Source organism: Astyanax mexicanus, chromosome 9 (genome assembly GCF_023375975.1).
Source record: "Astyanax mexicanus isolate ESR-SI-001 chromosome 9, AstMex3_surface, whole genome shotgun sequence".
Classification (NCBI taxonomy): Eukaryota; Metazoa; Chordata; class Actinopteri; order Characiformes; family Acestrorhamphidae; genus Astyanax; species Astyanax mexicanus.
In genome coordinates, this window is record NC_064416.1 from 13,243,778 (window position 1) to 13,252,745 (window position 8,968).

At 34.2% G+C, this 8,968-nt stretch overlaps 1 protein-coding gene across 1 annotated transcript in view; it reads right to left on the minus strand.

The window, feature by feature from the left end:
- The window catches only part of LOC103038863 (uncharacterized), a 34,303-nt gene extending 31,564 nt beyond the window's left edge, over window positions 1-2,739 (minus strand). The window contains exon 1 of the mRNA XM_007244021.4: window positions 2,475-2,739. The gene's annotated coding sequence lies outside the window, so the exon portion shown is untranslated. The remainder of the gene's footprint in view (window positions 1-2,474) is intronic.
- Window positions 2,740-8,968: the final 6,229 nt, after the last annotated feature.

Here is an 8,968-nt window from a genome sequence, read left to right on the forward strand (position 1 = left end):
TAATATATTAGTGAATAAGTGAACGGTTATTTGGAGAGACATACAGTCGCAGTAAAGTTCTTCAGGTTCAACACAGAAAACCTAAAGGTTCAATATAATGTTAAAAATGGGTTATTTATAGTGGTGCTATATGGAACATATATAAAGCTGATTACAATAGGTTTTCCATCAGAAAAGCAGTTTAGCCAGACAAGAAAACATTTAAGCATTGAAATAGCCCTCTCTAGTCATAATTGCATATATCATAATTCTCAAACTGGGTAGGGGCCTCATGGCATGCTATAAAAAAACACTGCTAAATGACTTATTAATAAATATAATATTAGTGTAAGGAATATTATTCAAGTACCAAAGTTACAGACAAAGGTTCTACACACCAAAAAGAAAGGTTCTAAATAACACTTTGACTAAACAGTGGTGCTATTTTTTAATGTAAATAAATAAATGTATTAATGAAAAAAAAAATCTGAATAAACCTTTTAAACAGACAACGAAGAATCCTTATTTAAAAGTGTGGGTTCTATATGAAATGCCATATAGGAACTACCTATGGTTCCCTTATAAATTTGAAATGGATATAGTAGTGTCAGAAAACAAGTCCATTGATCTCTTGTGTAAAAACCCTTAGGAAACTGGTACAGAATAAATGTAAAGGATGTTCACAGGATGTTCTTTTTCAAACATGATTCTTTAAGGAAACAAAAGTAGTTCTTCTACAGCATCACTTAAAAACTGTGTGGCAGCCTAATACCTGTAGTTTGCATGGATGTTTATATGTTGGTAGAAGCACAAAAATTAGTTAGGATAACTTGAAATTGTAGTCCTTTTTTAGATGTTATATAGTTGTATTGTAAATTCAACTATAAAAATCACACAATAATTTTAGATATGGTGTGATAATATATTTTAATACGTATATTTTAAGTGGCTTAGATTTAGGTTTACATTTACTTAAAAAAACAGAAAGTTAATGCAACTCAAAAAGATCAATGCAAACTTATTTTAAAGTAATTTTTCCGCTTTAACACATTTTTATACAAACATACATCTGGACCTAACTAAAATTAATACAGATATGAATGCTAATAATGCTGCTGTACCAGCATGGTCAAGCTTGCTTATACTGGTTATCTGGCTCGATCAAGCATGGTTATAGTGTTTTTTTAGCTTGGTCAAATTGATCATGCTTGTTGAATATTAAATTCAAACAGAAACATACTCTATACTGGTCAAAATTGTAAATGGTCAAACTGCTTTTAAACTGTCCTTTAATCTGAATGCATTTAGTTGTTTAGTAAATTTAACAGAAAAACAGAAAGTAAATGAAACTCAAAAAGATCAATGCAAACTATTTTTTAAGTATTTTTAACACATTTTTATACACACATTACATTTGGACCTAACTAAAATGAATACAGATATGAATGCTAACCATGCTGGTCAACCAGCATAGTCAAGCTTGTTTATACTGGTTACGCTTATAAAACATAATCTATTGGTCAAAATTAAAAATGGTCAAACTGCTTAATTTAACAAAAATGATTTGTATAGCAAATTCAGCTTAACTTAACCCAGTGATTTGAGATATAGTGTGAAAATGTATTATGTATATTGTAAGTTGCTTAGATAGATTTATATTTACTTAAAAAAATCAGAAAGTAAATGGAACTCAAAAAGTTCAATGCAAACATTTTTTTTTTTCATTTTTTAAGTAATTGTAACACTTGAACACATTTTAAACACATTTTATATAGATTTGTACCTAACAAAAATAAATACATGCATTAATGATAATATTACATATATTAATGCTAATTATAGGATTAAGGTGTTTTTTTTACTGGTTATTCAGTTTGGTAAGGTTGATCATGCTTGAAGACCAGCTTAATTATTAAACTCAAATAGAAACAGTCTATACACTACTGGTCAACATCTTAAACTTTTTAAACCGCTTAGTTTGTACTCCTTTAATTTGAACGCATTTAGTTTTATATTAAGTTCCAATTGACTTAACATAGTGATATAGTGTGACATTTTAGATGTGATGGTTTATTTAAGGTTTACATTTACTAATAAAAAACAGATAATAAATAAATAAATAAATAAATAACTAAATCAAATAATACATAAATGGAACTTACAAATATCCATGCAAACTTTTTTTAGGTAATTTTAACACTTTAACACAATTTATACACACATACATTTGGACCTGAATAAAATAAATACAGATATTAATGCTAATCATGGGATTAAGCTTGTTTATACTGGTTATTTAACTTAGTGAGGTTGATCATGGTTGTAGACCATACTCATATAGTTTAGTGGTCAAAATCTTGAACTGGTCAACAACCAGCTTAACCAGTTTGAACAGGTCTTTTCGGCAGGATTGTAGACTACTTACCCATATACATATGACTTAAAATTAATGCCTAAACCCTCAAAAACTAATAAGGAGAATGTGATTTTCTTACCTGTGCTTTAATGAAGGTTAAATCCAGCTGCTGGTCACGGGTTGTCAGATCCTAACAGCTTCTCCTCAAATCCAGACCTGCTTCCAAAACACTCCACGGCTGTCTAACAGAATTAGTTGGTTTGGGAACCGCACAAATGACTTTATTACATAATCTAACCCGCGTCTAAAATGATAACTCGCCCAATTCTAACACGAGTGCTTGTAGAAATCCTCCGTAAATCTCCAGCCTGGATCCAGACGCTCCTCCACGTTCAGCTCCTGAAGTCTGAAAGCGCTTCTGAAAGATCTCATTAATGGTGAGGAGGCCGGTGGCGAGCCCGCGCTGTTAATCCTCATAAGAGGAAGATCACTAAACTCCTCCTTTCTACAGCCCAGCCTCATGACTGAGAGGAGAACCCGCCGTCCTCCTGCCAGCATCTGAATCAGGAGGATCTCCTCCTGCTCATCCCAGACCCAGATCCAGATCCAGCACCATCTGAAGCTCCTGCAGCCCAGTCACTCTCATTCCATTCCTCCACTGCTCCACATTAGGACTGTTAGTATGACTGGCGCCGAGTAGAAATTACATTTCGTGCTCTGCTCGGTGTTGTTTCAGGACTCTAATGACTGGAAATGAGTCTATTTGAGAAGGCTGGCTTCTTTAATACTTTATATAATCCAAAAACCTACTACAACCCCTGGCAAAAATGATGGAATCACCGGCTTCTGACGATGTTCATTCAGTTGTTTAATTTTCTAGAAAAAAAAGCAGATCACAGACATGACACAAAACTAAAGTCATTTCAAATGGCAACTTTCTGGCTTTAAAAACACTATAAGATATCAAGAGAAAAAATGTGGCAGTCAGTAATGGTTAATCATTTAGACCAAGCAGAAGGAAAATAAATGGAATCAGATTCACTCAATTCTGAGGATAAAATATGGAATCATGAAAAACAAACAAACAAAAAACACTCCAACACATCACTAGTATTTTGTTGCACCACCTCTGGCTTTTATAACAGTTGCAGTCTCTGAGGCATGGACTTAATTAGTGACAAACAGGACCTTCATCAATCTGGCTCCAACTTTCTCTGATTGCTGTTGCCAGATCAGCTTTGCAGGTTGGAGCCTCGTCATGGATCATTTTCTTCAACTTCCACCAAGGATTTTCAATTTGGATTGAGATCCGGACTATTTGCAGGCCATGACATCGACCTTATGTGTCTTTTTTCAAGGAATGTTTTCACAGTTTCCGCTCTATGGCAAGAATTACGATTACGATCTTGAAAAATGATTTCATCATCCCCAAACATCCTTTTCAATTGATGGGATAAAAAAGGTGTCCAAAATATCAACGTAAACTTGAGCATTTATTGAAGATGTAATGACAGCCATCTCCCCAGTGCCTTTACCTGACATGCAATTTGGAAATTTGCATGTTTTCTTTAGGCATTCATCTTTATAAATCCCATGCCCAATGCCCAATGCAGATTCGCGATTCATCACTGAATATGACTTTCTTCCAGTCATCCACAGTCCATTATTGCTTTTCTTTAGCCCATTGTAACCTTGTTTTTTCCGTTTAATGATGATGGCTTTTGTTTAGCTTTTCTGTATGTAAATGCCATTTACTTTAGGCGGTTTCTTACAGTTCGGTCACAGATGTTGACTCCAGTCTTCTCCCGTTCGTTCCTCATTTGTTTCGTTGGGCATTTTTTGTTTTTAAAACATATTGCTTTAAGTTTTCTCTTTGTCTTGACGCTTTGACGTCTTCCTTGGTCTAGCAGTATGTTTGCCTTTAACAACCTTTCTATCTTGTTAATATTTGTTCCAGATTTTAGACACAGCTGACTGTGAACAACCAACATCTTTTGCGACATTGCGTGATAATTTACCCTCTTTGAAGAGTTTGATAATCCTCTCCTTTGTTTCAATTGACATCTCTTATGCTGGAGCCATGAGCCAGTCCTTCAAGACACTGAGAAAATTAACTATTCCAGGTGACTCTACCTCATGAAGACACTGAGATTAAAATACCAAGTGTGTAGATCTTTCTCAAATACCACCTTACTCACAAGCAGCTGAGCTAGGCTTGTTTAAGAACTCACTTTAGAGCCAGTCATTCTTGAGCAGAGCTGCTATCTGACATGAACATATGTCCTAAAGGTTTGTTCGTGCTTAATAACGTCATTCCACCATATCAGAGCCGAACTGAAGGCGGCAGTTCATTATCTGTGCTGTGGGTTTAATTCCTCAACCAACTTAAGATAACAATTAGACAATGCAGAAAAGGTATATGTAAATTAATGAGATTAAAAAAAAAACATGTTAATGTTAAAACAGATAACAACAAGCTATAAAGGAATTATTTTTTAAACAAAAAGTGTTAAACAAATCAGAATATATATATATATATTTTTTCTTTAGATTTTCTAAGTAGCACATTTATCTTTGAGGACAGATCTGCACACTCTTGGTATTTTAATCTCAGTATCTTCATGAGGGAGAGTCACCTGGAATAGTTTTCTCAGCATCTTGAAATAAAGAGTTCCTGGAGCTGCTGAACAATAGTTGCTGCTTTTCCATCCTTCACACCAGCTCATCCCAAATCACCTCAAATCACCATCTCAGTTCATTAGGTTTAAATCAGGGGATTGTGGAGAATGAACAATTTGTTGTTTACTATATAATTCCTTAATTGTTTACATTTATTTAACATTAATGTACAGCGTTGAAATAAATTAAGCAATGAAATAAAGAACACTGAATGAGAATGAGAATGTGTGTCCAAACTTTTGACTGGTGCTATACATATATTGAATATCACCACTAGCCCTGAATTCTCAGGTAATCCCTAAAGTTTACAACACACTAAATCATACCATTATTCATTCACTTAACAGTTAACAAATGTATTATATTTACAATTATTTTTTTCCAGACATTGATTTGAATATGATAATTAGGAAAAGTCCATAATGGCAAAGTAGCTCAGGCACCCCTGAAATAAACTGCTCAGATGATAATACAATAACAGTGTAAACTGTCTGCTGTGCTCTGAGATAAACAAATAAAATAAATAAATAAATAAATACATAGATCAATTATATAAATACCAAAAATATAGGTATTGCTTATAAACCAACTGCATAAAATCATTCATTTCCTGCATTCCAGCGTCACACACTGGTAAGAACCACATGACATCAAGATATTTATTTCATGTTTGCTTATGACTCACCAAGTATGTTCACCATGACATGAGGATTGTCTCAGCTCTCCATGATGTTTCAAGAACCCAGTGATGATCTCCATGGATCCATAAAACATTCTGAGAATGAAATTGCCCTTAGGACACTTCCATGAAAAAGCACTGCAAAACCACTGCGGTCACAGCTGATGACAGCAATTTTCTTTCTACATAACAACACAAAATAATGTATTATGCAGGCCTATACTGGGTTTGGCCGAAATATGATTCTCCATTAAATGTCAGCAGATATGTTCCAGACAGTATTTCTATTGTAAACCAACACGCTGCCAAGATGTGGACTGGTTGGATAACGTTTATGAGCTGCAGCTGGACGAGTTCCACAGATTAGCGAATAAACTGAGATGTTACTTGTCCACAGTGGATCAATTACTGTCGTTTTATCAGGCTGCATATATTTTTTTTTACCATTCATAGACTTTAACAAGATGCCTGATCCTGCAGATTGGAAACATGACTATAACATGATGCTGCCACCACCATGCTTCACTGTTGGGATGGTATTTGTTAAGAAATTGGCAGTGTTAACATTGTATCACATTTAATCTTTGACAATAGTGGAGTCCCAGGACACCATTTTATGGAAATGAAAGGTAATATGACATATCTGAGTAGAAAAATAAAAATTCTTTAATAAAAAATGAAAATGGAAATGAAAATCCTGGGTGCTTGCCAATCCATGCCTGTCAAGATATATATACATACACACTAGTGTATTTCAGTAATTCAGTTAAAAATGTGAAACTCATATATTATATAGATGTATTACACACAGAGTGATTTCATGCGGATTTCAATTTTTTTTGTGTTTCCATTGGCTGTAAGCCATAATCATGAACAATCAAATAAATAAACAATTAAAACAAATAAATCTGTTTTTTTTTTTTTTTTTTTACTGAAATACTAAAATAAAGTAACTTATCAATGACATTTTTTTTTTACTAAACTTGATATTGCCTATTGTGTTTACTTGGCATGGAGAGCCAATTATCATCAATAAGCAGATATATCAACTTAGATTAAAATATTTTTTTGTAATTTGTAATGTTTATATGTTTTAAATGTTAAAAAGCAATGTTTTTATTTTTTTTTTATTTCACATTCAATTGTCTGAAAAAATCCTAATAAATAACTTTTGTTCTTTAATGCAATCTTTCATACAAAAGTGTGTAATTGCTTTTTTTTCCTATAAAATATTTAATAGGTGTTTAATAGAAAGTGAGCTTTGAGGTTTTTTTAAATAGAAAAATGAGCTTTCTTTTGAGACCAGTAAAGACTACTGTTCATTAGTTCAATATTGAAACAGTCATTTAGTAGAGGATTAGGCTTGATCTGGGTTTAAGGGAAAACTGTACTGAGCTCAGAGTATCATTTTAAAAAGCAATTGAAGTGACTGTTTAGGTCTGTTGTGTCTGAACCACATTAGACCAGAATATGAATCATAAGAACTGTCGTCTATTTAAAGACATCTTTTAGCTTTTCATTTCAAATGGAAGGTAGAAGTGGTTTAGGAAGATGTAAACATGGGGATTTGGGGTCTTGCGAGCATGCAGAGGAGCCTGAAGGTGCACTTGTTCTGAGCCCGGGAGTGGCGAGACCTCACATGAACACTCCTCATGACACAGCCTTTAGCTCCAGGTGAATTGGCAAACAAAGCTCGCAGTTCACAGCAAACATCCTCCCCAACGTCTGAACCACCATTAAATTATCATGTGGCTTCTTTAACAGGACGGGGCAAATGCAGCGGGCTGTGTGGCTGTGTAAACACACTGTTTATAGTAGTGAATGGGACTTTTCTGTGTGCATCACAGATCGTATATTCCACTAGACCATGAAACTGGGGGGATTAAACTGGGGGTAAAGTTTTCAATCTGCTCCAGAACATAACATTAAATCACCATTCAACACAGACAGCAAAAAAAAAATAAAAAGAAGGAATACAAACATTTACAATTTATACAAACAGCCAATCTACTAAATGCATTCGGCTGCTGTAAGTTCTTTATTGCTGACATCCCTCATTACTGACAAAGATGGGCAAATGCACACACAAAGCTTGTTTAGTCCCTGTACAGTAAAAAGTATTACCAATAGGACTATTTGGAGCCTAGATCAGATACACAGGAATCCATTCGCAAATTACATGATCAACTTCAGTGAATTGTGCAATTTATGAATATAAACTCATCATTTTTACTGACCTCAGTATTGACCATTATGATTTTTTTCTAGCCAGGAGAGCCCATTAAAGGAGAACTCCGGTGTGAAATTGACTGGGGTGTAGTAAAACATGATAAAGAGTACCAAATTTTGTTGAATATGTTACGCTACGGGTTGTAAACAGTGTTTTTTAATAAACTTCATATGCACTTTTAAAGTTCTTAATGTCTCGTTTTAAATGTCAGGGCTCTCCGGATTCTACCAATAAGGTGTGGAGCTACTTTGAGCCTGAATAACAGTGTAAAAAGCAATTTATCTGCAGGGGCAAAAATATGCCCCATTAAAACTCATTCTAGCCTGTTTGGGCACACTGCACAAAATTTATGGATCTCAGAATGCTGCAGAAAAATGAAGGTGGGCTATTCAACAAAGTTTAGTATTCTCTATCATGTTTTACTACACCTAAGTCAATTCCACACCGGAGTTCTTCTTTAACATGAATAAATTGGCATGTTGACTTTGTTTGGGAAAAAAAAAAACATTTCCATTTTCTGGTTATTTGGGATATTTAATAAACATTCTGATCTAATTCAAAAGTGTAAATAATTCTATTCTAATAAGGCCACCCACTGCTCTTGCAAAAGATGTAATTATTTTATTATGCTTATACATCATTATTATATTAAAAGCATAGGAAGGTGGGTAGTGATCATTCATGATCACTAAATGCACTGAAATCCACACAGCAGTGCTCCAGAATCTCCTAGAAGATATCACTCGACAGTAGACACAGTTACTCCAACAAAAGCATAATAAGCTCTTTTTAATACCCTGAATTTGAAAGAAGAAACATTGAATTACCAGGTTTCCCAAAACATTTGTCCTTATAGTGTATTAGTACTTTTAACAAAGGATACTCTGTGCTCAGCTACAGTATACTGTGCTCTCACAGTTATGGATCGATCTGGCTCAGCAGGATACAGTATTGGTAAGTATTTTAATGAGTATCATGGGATGTTGTCTTCTTTCCCCAAGGGACTGGTCATCTTAGGTGAACATTTTTGGGAACACTCTTTTCT